The sequence below is a fragment of the Lacerta agilis genome, chromosome 6 (genome assembly GCF_009819535.1).
Source record: "Lacerta agilis isolate rLacAgi1 chromosome 6, rLacAgi1.pri, whole genome shotgun sequence".
NCBI classification, from domain to species: domain Eukaryota; kingdom Metazoa; phylum Chordata; class Lepidosauria; order Squamata; family Lacertidae; genus Lacerta; species Lacerta agilis.
This window is the reverse complement of record NC_046317.1, coordinates 67,723,874-67,742,495: the sequence shown is the minus strand read 5'-3', so window position 1 is coordinate 67,742,495 and position 18,622 is coordinate 67,723,874. Positions and strand designations below refer to the sequence as shown.

General features: G+C 43.1%; 1 protein-coding gene across 3 annotated transcripts in view; it reads right to left on the bottom strand.

Annotated features, from left to right (window-relative positions):
* The window catches only part of RALY (RALY heterogeneous nuclear ribonucleoprotein), a 195,586-nt gene that overhangs the window by 111,275 nt on the left and 65,689 nt on the right, over positions 1 to 18,622 (bottom strand). For 2 of the 3 annotated variants that reach the window (XM_033153293.1, XM_033153294.1), the window contains exon 2: positions 17,463 to 17,559. The exons of the other annotated variant lie outside the window; for it this stretch is intronic. The gene's annotated coding sequence lies outside the window, so the exon portion shown is untranslated. The remainder of the gene's footprint in view (positions 1 to 17,462; positions 17,560 to 18,622) is intronic. 3 annotated transcript variants of the gene reach the window in all.

The following is an 18,622-nucleotide window of genomic DNA, read 5'->3' as shown; positions in this document are numbered from 1 at the left end:
ATAAACTACAGTGTACCAAAACTCCAATGGAAAGTGCAGCCTGGCCAAAAGACACATTGTCCTATCAGCAACCATCTTTTCCCTCTCCAACATCTTCTTTCTTCCTCCCGAAAGCCATGATTAGCAACAGCAATGAAAGGGCAAATAAAGTGTAGACAAGACAGCCGTGATCTGATGGCTGATTGAAGCTCTATTCTCTGTAGCAATTTCGTTAGGTGCTGATAAAGAACAGTGAAGGATTTCCAGCTGCAAATCTGTACACTGAATGTAGTATCTGATCTATGGGTTTCTTCAGTTTACTAAGGAAACAAAGCAGTGCACAAAAAAAGGTTGCTTAGAATGAAGCACGTGAGTTTCTCCTAAGCTTTATGCCTTCTCATCTCCCAGATGATCAGCTACCTTTCCTGCCTAACTCCCTAACCCTAGGCACTATGCAATTTCCCCCTTCTAACCCAAATACCTTCTATTTGTTACATAGTAACTGCCCTGAGCCAAATTCTACAACTGACCTTTCTCTCTCAGAAATCAGAATGTTTGTGAATAGTCCATGATATACAGCCAGGGGCCTTTGCAAATGGCAAGCAGGTGAGCTGGGACTTTTCAGTTTAAATAAATGGGATAGAAAAATGTAATTATTTTTTAAAATAAGCAATGCCTTTGAAGTAAGATGGGCTCTATGGAGTGAGCATGTTTGCTGTGGCTTATGCTGGTATTTGCTACTGTGGTGAGTTAAATTGTGAAGCACAGGTGTGTGTCCCTAAGTATTTGGTGACATGCACTGGGGAGCCCTGGTTGCCTATGGCTCCTTGCTTTGTGTCTGTTGCATGTCTAGGAAGGAACACCCATGCCTTGGGCACTTGGCATGCTTACTGTGAGGAAACAAGACTAGTGAGCAAAGTGTGAAATAGTTCCAAGTTGTCATTAGTAATGGTAATACAGGCTATTAAAAAGTTACATTGCGAGGTTCAAGCACTATTTGCATAATGCATTTTTCTTTTTGTACATTTAGGCAAATCAAGTGCAAAGTCTTGCTTGACTGGACTGTTCTAGGCCACAGTTTCACCTGCCACTTAGCTAAGTTAGTTGCAGATCTCCGTGTTATATTTATTAAACATAACATCAGTTCTTGAGTCTTCCTTTGGGGCGTGTGGGCAAAAGGTACATGCCTAAACTGGGGGGGGGGAGGGATTGTAACGTGTATGTGAAAATACAGAGCTGGAGAAAATGTTTTGGACAAGTAACAAACAGGAATAAGTAACAAAGAGGAATTGTAGAGCACTCCTTTCCCTTTCGTCATTTATCCAACATAAATTATCCCTTATTGAGATACTGCACAATGGAGAAAGTACTATCAAGGCCTCATATTCAACATGGAATTCCCCCCTAAGGCAGGAGCGGGGAACCTGTGACCCTTAGAATGTTTCCAGACTACACATTCCATCAATCTTTTCATCAACTGTGCAGGTTGGATCTCATGGGAACTGAAGTCAGACGTCACCTGGAAAACCATAAGTTCCCCATCCCTAGGATATCCCTACAGTGGATATTCTGGGTTCACAAGGAAATGGCCCCTCTTTATAGCTTGTTATTTATGCTGCAAGCAAAGAAGAAAACCTGTATGTAAAAAAACCTGGGTCTTATTTTTAGTTCAGTGACTGGGTGTCATCATGCATCTTTCCCTGTTCTCAAAATTCACACTTTCCCCCAATGATATGGGCAGTCTTTTTCTTGCCATTAAACACCAGCACATTTAGGCTTTCTAAATTACCCCACAACAGAGAGTGACAGCTCTCGTACCAAACTGCATATTTTGTTTTCAGTGAGCTTTAAAAATTGCTCTGCTTTTTCCTCCCTTCTTGGAATATGGATTTTTTTAAAAGCTCTTCTCCCTCTCCACCTCTCTTTCCACCTCTCTACGAGCTTATTTGGGCTTATAAACCTGAGATGCAAGGAGTCATGGCAAGCATGTTATACAACTCACAAAATGCAACGAGAAAGGAAAGAAATCCATTTCATTAAAAATATTCAGTGCTACAATAGCAGATAAATGATCCAAATCTGTTAACAACTTCTCCAGCATGTTGCTGTCACAAAAACAAATGAAATGGTGCTGCAGGAAGTATGTACAGGCGTATGTAAAGGTGGGTAAAACCCTTTAAGCGTAGTTTGCTTTAGAAGGAGGACCCACATATCTCTTCTCCGTTTTGTAATTTCCCCCAAGAGTAAAGTCTGCACAGATTCAACAGGATTTTCTTTCAACTATATAGTAAAGGGGGGGGGGAGAGGAGAGGTTATAATGTTCAAATAAATTCATTAGATTCCATTATCTTCACAATTTAGAAATCTAACCTCCTCTGGCGTTGTGAGCTTCAGTATAAGCCAGGTAAAATTTGCCACTTGATTGCATGATATTTCTTTTGAAGCTGACTTTACACGACTTGAGGCTTTCCTGCGTGTGAGCGAAGCACATGAAAAGCATCTGCCAGCCTCAATTAAATGTTAGTCTGGTTGTACAGTCCTCATAGGCAGAGAAGCCTATGTATAAAGTCAGTCTGATGCAAGACCCTCTTAGCAGCAGGCTGTCACTATCCCTTTGAATGATCTATGCACCCCAAACTAATTTGCAGTATGGTTGCTTGTGTGGACTACAATTTCTGTCTTCCAACGGAGTGTTAGACGTAAACAGAGGATGCCTTTGCACAAATCTCAGTTCTGCCATAAAGTCACTGAGTGACCTTGGGCCAGTCACTCTCAGCCTAACCTACTGCACAGGGTGGCTGCAATAATAAATGGGATAACTCCCCTCTATCTTATCCTGAGTTCTTTAGTTGACACAAATGTTATAAATAAAATGTGTTCAGGAATTCAGATGTCAAAACTAAAAAAACAGAGTTTTGTGCCAAGTTATGCATGGGAAAATGGAATTTGAGTAAGGGCAATGTCAGGTTCGTAAGTGGAAGTTAGGAGTATGAATCTGCTTATTTTGATTCTCTGTGTCTCTCATTTTTTCAGTCTTCAGTCCTCCACATTTTCACAGCAATTTAAGATTTTGTTTTTTTAAAAAAACCGTCAGGAATATTCACTTGCATTTTAGTGCAAATTTCTCCCAATAACCACATGCAGACTAATATATTAGTGAAAATTCCATGCAAAATAGGTGTATTTGTTTTATGCACATTTCCCACTAACATATGCATTTGTGTACAAGTTATTTGTTGGACAACTGCATTGCAAAATTCAGCAAAGTGCAAATTTCAAAGGCTAGTTGCATTTCAGTTTGAATATTGGTTCGAGGTGTGTTAGTCAGGAAGTTTCTAATTAAAATGCAAACAAAACTTAATTTCTCCTCCATCCCCAGCAGAGACTAAGGCAGCAGCCTCAAATAACTTGTAGAGCTTCTCTAGGGGGCAGAATTCTGGTCTATGCCAGAGTTGCTGATTTAACCTAGCAGCTCCATTCTTCTTACCGGTAAATACGTATCTCACTCTTCTTACATGCCACTGCATCTACTGAAGAAGAGAGTATTTTTCTGCTGCTGCCATCTAAAGTGAACAGTAGAGGTGTGGTCAAAAGACAGATTAGTCCTAGCAGCAGCAGTAGTCCTCCTAACAACCAAACAGTTGTTGCTGGCAAGCAAGAAAGCAATCCCCCCAATTTAACTGTGAATGGTGTGAAGCATGTGATGGAAAACTATGGCAGGCAATGTAGGAGGCTACAAAGCACAAGCCCAGTCCAGTTGGGATGTTGACTGTGAGGCAGCAAGCTTGGGAAAATTAAATCCAAGAAGGACATGGTGAAGAAAAACCAGGGAAGCACGGAATAGATTCAAGGGTGGTGGTGGTGGGATCAATAAAGGGCAAACGACACAGCTGGATAATGGGAAGCACGGAGAGATAAATTAGAGGGCTGCCCAGAGGTTCTGATAGCCAGCAAGCAATGCATTAAAAAACAGGGCAAGGGGGACCATCAGGGGGAAAAAACTAATTAAAAGTAAGGAAGGCAGAGCCACATGGTGTAAAACATGCAGGAAGAGAGGAGGCTTGGCAGAAAAATTACAGAGTGTAATGAAAAGAGAGGTGTGAGAATGACAAGAAGAGCCAAGGTTGAGAAGGGAAAGGCTTTGACTTCACACAAGGCTCAGATAAATAATAAAGACATGTTTTCAGGTACATGGGGAGCAAGAGAAGATTGAAAGAGCCAGGAGGTTATAGCAGAGAAGGCAGGAGAACTTATTGGTAGCAGAGGTTGGGGGCACTCTTGTAATAAGACAGGAATATTGGATTGGGAGGGTAAAGCTTCTGTCAAAGGTATGTGATGTAGAGCCTCCCAGGCTTGCAAGTCTGTCCCCATCTGCTTCTTACTTCCATGTAACTTCTGATACCTGCCCTGGTCTTAACTCTTATAGTTTTATGTGATGAGAATTACCACTTCTGCTTTCATCTTGGGACTTTCATCTTGGATTTATAATTGCATATATTACAAGCAGAGCTGTTGTTGTTCAGTCGTTCAGTCGTGTCCGACTCTTCGTGACCCCATGGACCAGAGCACGCCAGGCACGCCTATCCTCCACTGCCTCCCGCAGTCTGGCCAAACTCATGCCAGTAGCTTCGAGAATACTGTCCAACCATCTCATCCTTTGTCGTCCCCTTCTCCTTGTGCCCTCCATCTTTCCCAACATCAGGGTCTTTTCCAGGGAGTCTTCTCTTCTCATGAGGTGGCCAAAGTACTGGAGCCTCAACTTCAGGATCTGTCCTTCTAGTGAGCACTCAGGGCCGATTTCCTTGAGAATGGATAGGTTTGATCTTCTTGCAGTCCATGGGACTCTCAAGAGTCTCCTCCAGCAGAGCTGAGCCTATTGCATTTTCAGCCACACACATTTACCTGCAGAAGGGCCCGTGGCAGAGCATTTTCTTTGCATGCAGAAAGGGTCAGACTCAGTCCCCAGCATCTTCAGTTAGGGCTGATAGGTTGTTCTCACAGAGGTTGTGCAAGATAAGGCTATTCATGGCTAGGTTCCAGCTCCATCATTGTAGGATGTATGCCTTGTGACTACCAGTTGCTGGAAAACACAGGAGGGGCGAGTACTGTTGCACTCGGGTCCTACTTGCCGTGTAGGTTTCACATTGGCATCTGTTTGGCCACCATGAGAACAGGCTGCTGGAGTAGATGGGCCACTGGCCGGAACCAGCAAGCTCTTCTTACATTCTTATGACTAGAAACACAGAGGGAAACCAGAGCTCAGGCAAGAAACCAGTGAAACTCCACCCCCTGAATCTTTGCATCCATGTCATACACATGACATTGTGTTGGGCCCCCTCAACAGTGTTGAGAAGCTGATGCCTTTACCCTACACTCCTTTTCCTTGGGAAGAAGCCAATGTTCAATCTGGGTGGGCAGAACCAGGGCAATCAGAATGTTCTGCCCAGTAGTTTGTTAGCCCTCCATACCATTTGTTTATTTTCAAAACTTATAAAACTGTATATTCACCCAAAAACAGATTTCATAGGAAAATAAGTAGCTGCTACATATTGAGTTAAACTCTTGTTCAATGCAGCTCAATATCATCTATGTCTACAAAAACGGACAGCAGCTTTCCAGGGATTCAGACAGAAGACATTATCAGCCCCACCAGAGATGCTTGGAATTGAATATGGGACCTTCTGCATGCAAAGCAGATGTTCTACCACTGAGCTATGGTTCTTCACCCTGGGAGGTGTGCATATGAGTTTAAAATCTACAAATGCAATATAGGTAATAACCAACAATACAATAGAATAGCTAAAAAATACCATAGTTTAAAATGCCTGGGCAAATAAGAAGTCTTTTAACCTGGAGCTGGGAAGAATGCCAAGCACACCTCCCCTTGGAGGGCATTCCACAGTCAAGGCACCACCACAGAGAAGGCCCTCTCTTTAGTGCATACGTAATGCACTTATCCCAAAGATGGAATATGACCACCCTCTGACAATCTTAATACACAGTCTGCCTGATATGGGAGGAGGCGGTCTTTCAGATATGTGGGCCCTCTGCTTTTATGAAGTCTTTCCTTTTTATTGCAGTTATATCCCATCTTTTTCTCCAAGAATCTCAAGGTGGTATTCATGGATCTCTTTCTTCCTTGTTTAACCGTTTCCCCCAACAAGCCAGTGGGGTAGGTTAGACTGAGAGGCAGTGACTGGCCCAAGAACACCCAGTGAGCTTCCTGGCTGTGTGGAAAATGAACTGTGGTCTCCCAGGTGCTGGTAGGGAAGAAAGCAGTGATGACAATAACAGGCAAAGTCGGAGCCAATGATAAGCAGAGCCAACTAATTCTAGTTTTGTCCCTAACCTCCTCCCTGCTGACTTCTAAATGTGCCAAACACTGGGCTGGTTGTAAGTAAGACAGTAGGCTGAGGTTGGTAAGGCAGTGTGCCCTGTTCACCCTAGTGGACCAGCCTCCCATGAGATTAATTGATTAGTAAAGCATGGTACATTTTGTACTAGATCTCCATGCCAAATATGCAAGTTGTGTTGCTTCCAGAATTGTCTGATAGCTCATATTAATTATGGTAATCAGGGCAATTAGAAGACAAAAAATATCCAGAGTAATTCCTCCACTCAAAATTACATAATTGTAGATAATTTGTACATAATTTGTTCCTCTGGGGTTGGGCTTTTTTTTGTTTGAGGGGGGCGGAAATTCATCATCATTCACCTTGCTCTATTTTATTTATGCATTTTTAAAGATTTTTAGGAAACACTGTGGTATAATGTTCTTTCTAGGCTGTTTAAAAAGCCAAATACAATTTTGCATACAAAATCAAAACAAAACAAATTTCACAGCCAAGGAGCAATAACAGCAGCAGGAGACTTTTTCAGGTGATTTGCAATCTAGCAGAACCACCTGCTCCATTGGGGCCCAGTACGGGCCACATGATCTCCTGCAATGATTTTGCAAAGTTTTTTGCAGATAAAGTCACTCAGATTTGGGAAGAGGTAGACTCCACCGTGGGAGCAGGGCCAGGGCGGGAGAGTGCTAGAGTCCTGTCTAGTGCAGTTGTGTGGGATCAATTCCAATCTGTTACCTCCGAGGATGTGGACAGGCTGCTTGGACGATTGAAACCAACCACGTGTCTCCTTGATCCTTGCCCATCTTGGCTTATAAAAGCTAGCTGGAAGGGTGGTGAATGCTTCTCTGTGTGAGGGAGCCTTCCCAGACCCGCTGAAAGGCAGTTATTAAACCACTTCTTAAAAACCATCTTTAGATGCATCCAATATGGCCAACTATCGCCCAATCTCAAATCTTCCATTCTTGGGCAAGGTGATTGAGTGAGTGGTTGCTGAACAACTCCAGGCACACCTGGAAGAATCGGACCATTTGGATCCCTTCCAATCGGGATTCAGGCCTCATCATGGGACTGAAACTGCCTTGGCCACACTGGTGGATGATCTCCGGCGGGCTAGGGACAAAGGTGAGAGCTGTTTCCTAGTTCTGCTGGGTCTCTCAGCGGCTTTTGACACCATCGACCATAACATCCTTCTGGACCGTCTAGAGGGGTTGGGAGCTGGGGGCACTGTTATACAGTGGTTCCGCTCCTTCCTCCTGGGCCGTGTTCAGAAAGTGGTGGGGGGGGGATGAGTGTTCAGACCCCATGGCTCTCACTTGTGGTGTGCCTCAGGGTTCTGTCCTCTCCCCCATGCAGCTGCTGGGAGAGATCATCAGGGGGTTTGGGCTGGGTGTTCATCAGTATGCGGATGATACCCAGCTCTACCTCTCTTTCAAATCAGAACCAGTGAAGGCGGTGAGGGTCTTGTGTGAGTGTCTGGAGGCGGTTGGAGGATGGATGGTGGCTAAGAGATTGAGGTTGAATCCTGACAAGACAGAAGTACTGTTCTTGGGGGACAGGAGGCGGGCAGGTGTAGAGGACTCCCTGGTCCTGAATGGGGTAACTGTGCCCCTGAAGGACCAGGTGCGCAGCCTGGGAGTCATTCTGGACTCACAACTGTCCATGGAGGCACAGGTTAATTCTGTGTCCAGGGCAGCTGTCTACCAGCTCCATCTGGTACCCTACCTGCCTGCGGACTGTCTTGCCAGAGTGGTGCATGCTCTAGTTATCTCTCGCTTGGATTACTGCAATGCGCTCTATGTGGGGCTACCTTTGAAGGTGACCCGGAAACTACAACTAATCCAGAATGCGGCAGCTAGACTGGTGACTGGGAGCGGCCGCCGAGACCACTTAACACTGGTCTTGAAAGACCTACATTGGCTCCCAGTACGTTTCCAAGCACAATTCAAAGTGTTGGTGTTGACTTTTAAAGCCCTAAACGGCCTCGGTCCTGTATACCTGAAGGAGCTTCTCCACCCCCATCATTCTGCCCGGACACTGAGATCCAGTGCCGAGGGCCTTTTGGCGGTTCCCTTGCTGTGAGAAGCCAAGTTACAGGGCCTTCTCGGTAGTGGCACCCGCCCTGTGGAACACCCTCCCACCAGATGTCAAAAAGAAAACCAACTACCAGACTTTTAGGAGACATCTGAAAGCAGCCCTGTTTAGGGAGGCTTTTAATGTTTAATAGATTATTGTATTTTAACATTCTGTTGGAAGCCGCCCAGAGTGGCTGTGGAAACCCAGCCAGATGGGTGGGGTATAAATAAATTATTATTATTATTATATAATAACTGCAAATTAAAACAATATACAGCCCGGCGTAAAATAACCATGCAATAAAGAAAAACTTGGTGGCTTTAAACCATAGAAGAGTTGGAAGGGACCCAGGGGTCATCATTTTCAACCCTCTGCAATGCAGGAATCTCAGCTAAAGCATCCATGACAGATAGCCATCCAACCTCTGCTTAAAAACCTCCAAGAAACTAGAGTCCACAACCTCCCGAGGGGACTCTTCCACTGTTAAACAGAACCACTCTACCATTGGTAGTGATATCATTAACACCTATGTGTGTGGACATGTGTGCATGTAGATTTAAATAAATAAATCAGTTGTTTCTTTTGGTGTTGCAGAAATTGGAAAGAAGATTAATTGCATCACATATATCACAATGGTAGAAACTGGGCTGATGCAACTATACACTAATAGCAAAAATGCTCCATTTTGAGTGGCCATGACATTAAGGCACTTAGCAAGGGTCACATAAGACTTGCATCTGGGCTTCTACATTTAAGCCCACTGTAAGAGTGACTTTAAATCCTTATCCCCAAATGCCATAGGTTTTCCCTATGGCAAATAACTGGTACTGTTTTGGCTTCAATTCACTGGAGAGAGTATAAAAAAGGTAAAGGTAAAGGACTCCTGACAGTTAAGTCCAGTTGTGAATGACTCTGGGGTTGCGGTGCTCATCTTGCTTCACTGGCCGAGGGAGCGGACGTTTGTCTTCAGACAGTTTTTCCAGGTCATGTGGCCAGCATGACTAAGCCGCTTCTGGCAAAACCAGAGCAGCTCATAGAAACACCGTTTACCATCCTGCCGGAGCAGTACCTATTTATCTACTTGCACCTTGACGTGCTCTCCAACTGCTTGGTTGGCAGGAGCTGGGACTGAGCAACGGGAGCTCACCCCGTCGCGGGGATTTGAACCACCGACCTTCTGATCGGCAAGCCCTAAGCTCAGTGGTTTAGACCACAGCACCACCCGTGAGAGAGTATACATGTATGTAAATTTGAATCAAACATTGAGAGCTCCAATGAGCTTGTTATTTAGAACACAGAATTTCAGGTAAGGGGGGGTGACTCTCAGCTGGGAAGGCCCAGATGAGGAAAACAGGGGAGCCATGGGAAAGAAGTTACAGGAAAAGTGGGGGGCAGAGGCTAAGGCCCCACAGCTGCTTCTCTACCACCCCATCAAAGTTGCTTTTCTCTCTAAGTTCACTTCCATTGGGCTTTAATTGCACAAATTCATTTGTAGCCTGCAATTATGTTTTAAGCATACACAATTGGATGAAACACTGTGGTCTGTTAGAAATGTGAAACTGCCTACTGGCCCAAATCTTGTATTTTTTTTTTTTAAGGAAGGTAAACTAATTTTCAAGAGGATAATTGTCCTTGCAAAAACTGCAGTATTTGCAAATCTACCCTAAAAGTGGGGAGGGAGGACTGGACATATTTAAAGCCCACCAACCGTGGCAGAATCCCTCTTAAATTAATCATCAGTCTCCGTGTTCACAGAAGAGTATGGGAAACAGATGCTAGCAAGAAGATACATGTCCCAGAGGGGAAAATCAGAAATGCAAAAAGAATTCAACACCAAGTCAGAAACAGGTGATCAAGTAATTAGGCTGTCTTGCACATGGTGAAATTAAATTAAGCAGGATTTCTTTAAACCACGAAGAATCTGTGTGCAGAGATGCAGCAGCAGTATAAACAAAACAGAACAGCCATAACCTCTGCCTCACACAATTGAGTAAAACACCACCCAATCCTATGCACGTTTACCAAGAAGTAAGGCCGATGGGGGTTGATGCCTAGTCTTCTCCATAGTTTAAGAGAGAGCCAGAGCAATACCGTAAACAGGGGTCAGGTTTAAAAAACAGATTCTTGCCAACTTAAGTATGAGGAGGGAAAGCTTTCCAGGGTTCCCAACAGTGTGGTGGCACCCTTTGCATCTATAGTTGAACATAAGGGGGTTCATTTAGACATAAGGAGCATGTGAATGTTAGGCAAATGCACCTCAGATCTCCGTTCTATTCATGTGCTTATTCAGGGCCCATCAATTCAGGGTCCAGTGTTCAAGTTTGGAATTTTTGGGAGAGTGCCATGGCCTGTAGTCACAAAATGGCTGCTGTGGGGTGTGCGACATAATACAAAATGCTCCTATCTAAAAGTGCTTTCACACAACAGCAGCTTCCAGAAACATAGCACAATATAGCACAGTTTTAGCTCTCATTTACGTGTTATTTGCAAGCAGATTTGTTCTGGAAGCCCTATAGAGTCATAGAATTATAGAGTTGGAAGGGAGCTCAAGGGTCAGCTAGCCCAACCACCTGCAATGCAGGAATCTCAACTAAAGCATCCATGACAGATGATCATCCAACTTCTGCTTAAAAACCTCCAAGAAAGGAGAGTCCACCAACTTCCAAGGGAGCCCATTCCAGTGTCAAACAGCTCTTACAGAAAGCTATTCCTGATGTTTAGTCAAAATGTCCATTCCTGTACCTTGAATACATTGTTTTGGGTCCTACCCTCTACAGCAGGAGAATACAAGCTTGCTTCACATTCCATGTGACGGCCCTTTAGATATTTGAAGATGACGATCATATCTCCTCTCAGTCTCCTCTTACCCAGACTAAACATACCTAGTTCCCTCAACTGTTCCTCATAAGGCTTGGTTTCCAGACCCTTGATCATCTTGGTCACCCTCTTCTGCACACATTCCAGTTTTTCTTAAATTGTGGTGCTCAGAACTGGATGCAGTACACCAGGTGTGATCTGACCAAGGCAGAATAGAGTGCAACTATGACTTCTCTTGATCAGGACACTATGGATGAAGGTTAGAATAGCATTTTTTGCCGCTGCATCACCCTGTTGATTCATGACGAGCTTGTGGTCCCTAGACCACTAGATCCTTTTCATATGTACTAATGGCAAGGCAGGTGTCCCCATCTTATATTTGTGTAGCTGGTTATTCTGGCCGAGGTGCAAGACATTACGTTTGTCCCTACTGAAATTCATTTTGTTAGGGAACATTCAGATCTACTCAAACCTAACTGCAAGGAAGAGAGGTGTGCTTTTTTGCTTTTTGCTTTTTTAGGGTAACCATAGAAAAGGAACTTGTGTGAAGGAGTTGAAGAATCTCAGGCTGATTTAGCATCTTCCTTGTGCAATTTCTTTTGGGAATGTTACAAGTGGGACCAACCACAAAATGCAACAGTGTAAACTGTTCTTGCTTAGAGTAAAAGCCAGCCAACCAATCACAATGTACCCATGTTTCCCACCCACCCCAGCAATCAGCAATCTGTACCCACTGAGATGTTCTTGAGTCCCTCCTCCCTTTTAGCATTATTTCCTCTAATGTGTTTTATACTTTCTCAAACCATGGGGTTTCCCCAAGCCCGTTAATACTTCATGCTTGTTTGTCGATGCCATTTTGGTGATAGTTGGAAGAATGATACCACATACTCAAAACCAGGAAGTATTTATTCTCCACTAAGCAACTGAAGCTAGCCTCAGATGTTACCATTTTAATTTGAACCCCAAATGTTGTTCTTCAGAAGACGTTGCTTGCTGTGCTTCCACTTTTTGTACTGATTAAAAATTAAAATGCATACTGACTGAGGTATGAGAACCTTCTGTAGAATGGGAGTTTGGTTTCCTAAAGAACACTACTGTGTAATTAAATAGTAAATAGTGCCTTAAAGCTAGTGTCTCATGTGTATGGAAGAATATTTATCCACATAAGAGGGCAACACTAGAGAAATGTAAAGGCACTTAAGGGGAAAAATAAAGATGTTATTAACCCATCTCTAATAATTTCAGTCCCAAAGGTATTTCTGGGCTTTCTCTATGGTATTAAGACTGCAGTCTCAGCTGGTGAGTCACATATCCATTTCGTAAAGTTGTGATTGTAAAATTTTGGCAAGGTAATCAAATATTATGAACACTCTCACATTATGAATATCCCTATCTCATATTTTAAATGATGCCAAGAGATGGAGTTAAGTCAACATGCTCCACCTTGCCCCACAAAAGCACCTGAAAGCTTTACCATATCAAGATATTCATGAGAATCAGTCTTGAACCTAGCATAACCGAGTGCCTTCACTTTCCAGAGATACTATTTATCAGTGGTATATTTTCTCTTTTTCTTATTGTTCTTATAATGTAAATTCAAACAAATAAATAGAGTTCCTTTTCAGAAGAGGCACGCTATCTTTACCATATGTGTCTCTGACCTTGCTAACTTGCTTACGCAAAAGGGGGAGAACAGCATCTCTGGAATTTGAAAACCACCCACAACTTTAGCTTAGAGCTATTCAGGGAACTTGATGTTTGGCCAGGAATTTAAATTCAGGTTTCCCTGAAAGAAATCCAGCTCTCTATCCACTACACCCCATATCTCTGATGTGCCCAGGGCTGTGTGAAAAGGAAGAGGTGCCATAGGTGGTGTGATGCATCAAACAAAAGAAATGGCAAATTGAAAATTTTCACATCACCTGAGACGTATTCCTGATATGCTACATCCGTGTTGATATGCTAAGTGTCTGGGGTATATATTTAAAGGAAAATTATGGGAAGAATGGACATTGGGAATCTCGTGAAATTAGCAATGCACTCAATTAGGAAGAAATGCTGGTCTGTCAAGAAGCAAAATGCCATAGTTAAAATTTTGCTGCCGAAAGCACCTGTCCATTCTGTCTGTCTGCCTGCCCCTCTCAAAACACATTATGAAACTTCATTTCTCTCTTTGTATTTCCTGGTCCACATGTCATACCTGATACATCAGTGCAGTTACTGCCAGTCACTTCTTATCACGAGCCTTCAGATAAGTCCGGTGAAAGCTTCATACAGTGAGATTACAAAAGGCTATTATTATTATAATAATTATGCTACTTGTAAATTTACTTTATTATATTTTTAAAAGTACTTGTATAATGGCCACTCAGGTAAAAGAGACAATGAAACAGACCAATAGGCCTTTCAGACTGCAAGGATGCCTGCTGAATCTGCATTAAAAGCGTATCCCACAGCATGGGAGCAGCAACATTAAATGTCCAGATACTAGTTGAAGCCAGGTAGGCCTTGGTAACAAAAGGGACAATCATCTCTGAATGATCTCAGTGGGATAAACAGGCTCAGGTGGTCATTAAGGTTTCATGGATCCAAGGTGTTCAGGGCTTTGTATACTAATACAAGAACCATGAGCCTATCCCAGTAACATATCAGCACCCAATGCAGATATTTTAGCAAAGCTGTCACATGTTCTCAGCTATCTGTCCCCATCAGCATTCTGCACCAGCTGGAGTTTCCAGACCATGTCCAAGAGCAGCTCCACATGCAGCACAAATTCCTAACTGACGTTGAGCAAGCTCTCCCCAAAGCAATTATTGTTTGCTGATTCAAAACCATTTGCTTGGAACAGCTCCAAGTGGTTGGCCCTTTGCTCAGTTGATTCACCCACAGTGGTTTGGATGGTTTTTCACAATGCCAGTAGAAACAGTGTAAGGCTTGTGCTAGCATTGTGAACATGCATTCCATTCAAATCCTATATTTTCTCCAAGGAGCTCAAGACATTGTACACGGTTCTCCCAGCAACAGCCCTGTAATTTAGGTTAAGCTGAGACACAGTAGCTGTCCAAAAGTTACCAAGTGGGCTAAATGACTGATTGGGGATTTGGACCTAGAGCTTCTCAGTTCTAACCCAATATTCTAACCACCAAACCACACTGACCAAATCGCCAGAACCATGTCAATGAGCCCCTTTGCATGAACAGATTCGCTACATGGCATTATCTCCACAAAACTGCATTTTCAAACAGTGACTACACTGAAGTGTGCATAGGTGAATTAGGCCTCACTCACTCACACTTCCGTTTTCAGATAAAAATTAGAGCTGGGTTACTTCCAGTATTTAACTCTCTCTACCTAGGTCTTGGCCTTCAACAGGAAAGAACGGTGGGAAAACCTCCCCCCACCGAAAAAAGCCGCTGGGAGGGGGGGGAAAGGGAAGCAGAGCAGGCATGTTCAAGCGCCTGCTTTGCCCTCCCTTTCCCCCTTCCAGCGGCTTTTTTTCTGTGCGAGGGGCGGACCAGCAAGGAGGGGGTGTCATGCCAGCAACAAGCGTGACGCCCTCTCCTCGCTGGCCCGCCCCTCGGGTCGGAAAATAGCCGCTGGAAGAGGGAAAAGGCGGCATGCCCCCGTTTGGGGCCCGCCCAGCGGGGCGGGGTGGAAGGCCAGCCAAAGTGTCACCCCCCCTCCCCTGCAACCCGGGGTGGACTGCCCCCCCACCCCCTTGCTACGCCCCTGGTGGCTATGTCTCTACATTTATTGATTCTCAGAAAGGAATCCAGGATTTTACCAGAGAACTGGCAGAATAAAACACTCCATTGTTCACAGTTCACAGTTCACTGTGCTCAGTCCTCTAAACAGGACTGTCATTATTTCCTAAATTACTGTTTCTCAAAATAGTGTGCATTTTATTTTATGCATCAGTTCCTTCTAGCTTCTAAAGTAACCCCCACAATTTCTGGTTCCTATATACTGTTTCCCTTCAGTAAGCAGGGATGTGTATGGTTTGAGATTCACTGAGAACTAATGCTGACCTGCCCATTCCAATTGGTTTTGTGATATACTCTAGTGGATACCTAAGGTGCTAGAAGCCAAGGACACTATTAAGGGTGAGAACTTCAATACATAACAGACACAGTTAGGATATAAGCAGGGAGGTAGAGACAAATGTTCCGAAGTCCCACCTTGGTGTAGAGATAGCAGAGAGGCATTTGGGTGTCTGAAGCAGAGCCTAGGTAACACTGGACCAAATATTTTGGCTAATTAAGACTTTGCCATAATTATTTGGCTGATAAATATTACCAATATAAGATAACATAACTGAGGCAAAGGATCACTACCCAATATAGATTTTGATCTGGCACCCTCTCATCTATAATTTTACAGCACTCTCCATTAACTCACTCTAGAAGCACAATAAGAAAGCTACGTATTTTTATTTTATAAAAAAAATACTATCATACTCAGGGAGCTGGAGCGCAAATATTATATAGCTAAGCCATGATGTGTTTATTCACCAATATTTTCACGAGGCAAAACATATTATGGAAAAGTCTTATATGCCATCTTTTGGGGCCTTGCTTGCCTAAGGCAGTCCTCAGAACCATAAAACGAAATAACTACAGCGATTTAAAATAATCAAAATTAAGGCAGCAGCATTTAGAGTTATTTTAAAAAGGTCAGTGTATAGAAAGACAAAGATCTAAACAAAGCTATATTTTACAACACAGCTTGGTAGAAAGATGCCTTTTAGAAAAAGGCAGCATGTATTCACCAGAAGCTTGACTGAACCCAGTAGCCATTCCAAGTACATGTTTATGTGTATGTACAGAACACCCTTTTGCTGGAGTCAAAGATACAGAGCATGTGTTTATTAATAGTTGTGCTTGACCTGGGGGTCAAGAGGATTAGCATTGTACTGCATTGCTTAACGTGTCCCTTTCTCAAGTTGTACCGGTATTTCTAAAGTTGGCTTATGACATCAACCAATGCCCTGAAGAGTGAGAGTTCTGCAGTTGCCTAAATTAATGTTTTTCTTCTCAAAGTTTTCTCCCCATGACAAAGACCTCCAGATCCATACAAGGGAAATATTAACAGTTACTGTCCACATGACCAACGTTTTATTGGTTTCAGTACATGGGCAGCTTTTTTTCAGTTCAACAGACAGCATCAGTGAGAGATATGATATCAATTAACTCAAATGCGTGGATTTCAGGCAGCATTTGACCAAAGGCAGCTTAAAAACTGTTTGTTCACTTTCCTATTTGCCCTTCTCTTGCATGTCTTTTTCGGAATGCAGTTCACTTTTCCTTCAGTGGGGGCTACAGAGGTCGCAGACAGGCCAACACTTTAAAAGGGTAATAGAATGCAATATTAATCCGAGGTAGACAGGAACTGCGACATGTGATAAATGACTGGGACAAGTGATTAGAGTCTGGATTAATTTGTGATTAGACACTGTGATTGAGCTTACTGAGCTCATAGACAACAGAGGTACCTGAAAGGGCACTCTCAGGGCAGGAATCTTTGTTCCAGACACTAGAGATCACACACACAAATCACTGTTGGCTTTGCCAGCATAAAACTTAAGACACAAGGAAGGTTATGGGCCAGATGCTACAGAATCTTTGTGATCCTTCAAAACTTAATAAAGTGGTTCCCCTCCCAATCGTCGTGTACACAATAATTGGTTGCTTTTTCTTGTCATGCAGCATTAAAATTCATAAAGCTCCATGCTGTTTTGGTATGTTCACGAATCTGATACATGTTCGTGAATTGACAAGATTCAACCCCCCTGCCAAGTAACTGTGAAAAGTTCAAGGCTTGCTTTCTACATTAGAATATGCCAAGCCATCCTGCCCAGCCCTGCCATTAGACATGGTGATACATCTGCCTCAGGCAGCAAAGGAGCAGGAGGACAGAACTGGTAGTGAGTATGACAGCCTTGTGCCCCTAAGCTGCTCTGCTACCCTCAAGTGCTGTGGAGGATGTAAGCCCCATTGACAGTGTTGAAGATTCAACTGCTAGTCAGCTTCATACACATAATATGTGTGTGTAGAGGGGGCACCATCTTGCAAATGTCTTAGATCAGCCCTGCTAACCATAGAACAAACCTCCTCCCTTCCACACTCTTTGTTCAGAGATCACATAGTCTTGTCTCATAAAACTCTTAGTTCTCCACAAAAATAGTTATTTCACAAATGCAAATTTATTGGCTAACCTTAAACTGAATTGTGTCAAATCACTCACCAGGAATGGTGCTTTGGGTAAAAGAATGCAGTTCCTCCTTGCCCACCAGGTAGGGGGGCTCAAGTGGCGTGGTAACCCTTTATAGACCTGGCTTTACCTACAATAAACAGGACATTGGAAACCATTACCAAGCATGATATACAATCCAATGTTTTGTCATCTACTACATTACATACACAATAGTACTTGAACTGTGCTGGAATGAATTTGCAGAGCTAGATCATAGTACCTCTTTGGTGTAGCAGTGTAAGCCATGTTCATATTCTGTGAATCTAGAAACAACACTTTATATTTTTTAAATTAAGGGGGGGGGAATCAACACTCAAACTGCCTAATTTGAAGTAGTCCAACCCATGCCCTTTATTATAAAATGTTAAAAGTGGAAGGTCAGCTCATCGGTCTGATAAACCAGACAGAAGCTTCTCTTTACTCCTTCTATAATGAAGGACTCAATCCATATTTGCTTCTCTGGATTATTTCACAACATTTCACTGGGGCTAAAGTTTTAAAACTGAAGACTGATGAGAGGAATGAAGAGCAAACCTTCTAGCAAAGGGGACACTTGTGCTTAATGTGTCAGTGAGAGATTACATGTTTACTGAGAGATCATCTGTCTTGCTGGAATCCTGCTTAGTTTACAAATGCAGTGCAACAGCAGAACTGGTTACATGTTATGTGTGGATACAGGATGAGAAGCAAGTGGGACCCTGATTGCATATAAGAGATGCAGTCAAGGTCAGTTCTTATATCCAAACATTTAATTTACTCTAAGAAATGTTGCTTGTTGACATTTATGCTGCCCGCATCCAGGGTTTTCACACACAGACACTCCCAGCAAGTATCTTTGGTAATTGGAGTGAATATTTGGCTGCTCTCATTTCTACAGATATATGTATAGTTGGAGCTGTTACCTCCTGACCTCACTTTTTTCTCCTGCACACAGTGGGTTGGATCCAGAATTTTTCATCCTTAGACTAAATCTATTGAAATCAGTGGGGCAAGGCAAAAACAACTAATTTAAGTCCCATCGGTTTCAGCAGATCTGCTGACTTAGTCTGCTTCCAACCCATTCAGCACAACCTGTGAAAAGGGTTTAGTTTTCGTTTAGTTCATTATTTATAATTTGATTTTCAGATGAGACAATCAAAATCGACTTACAT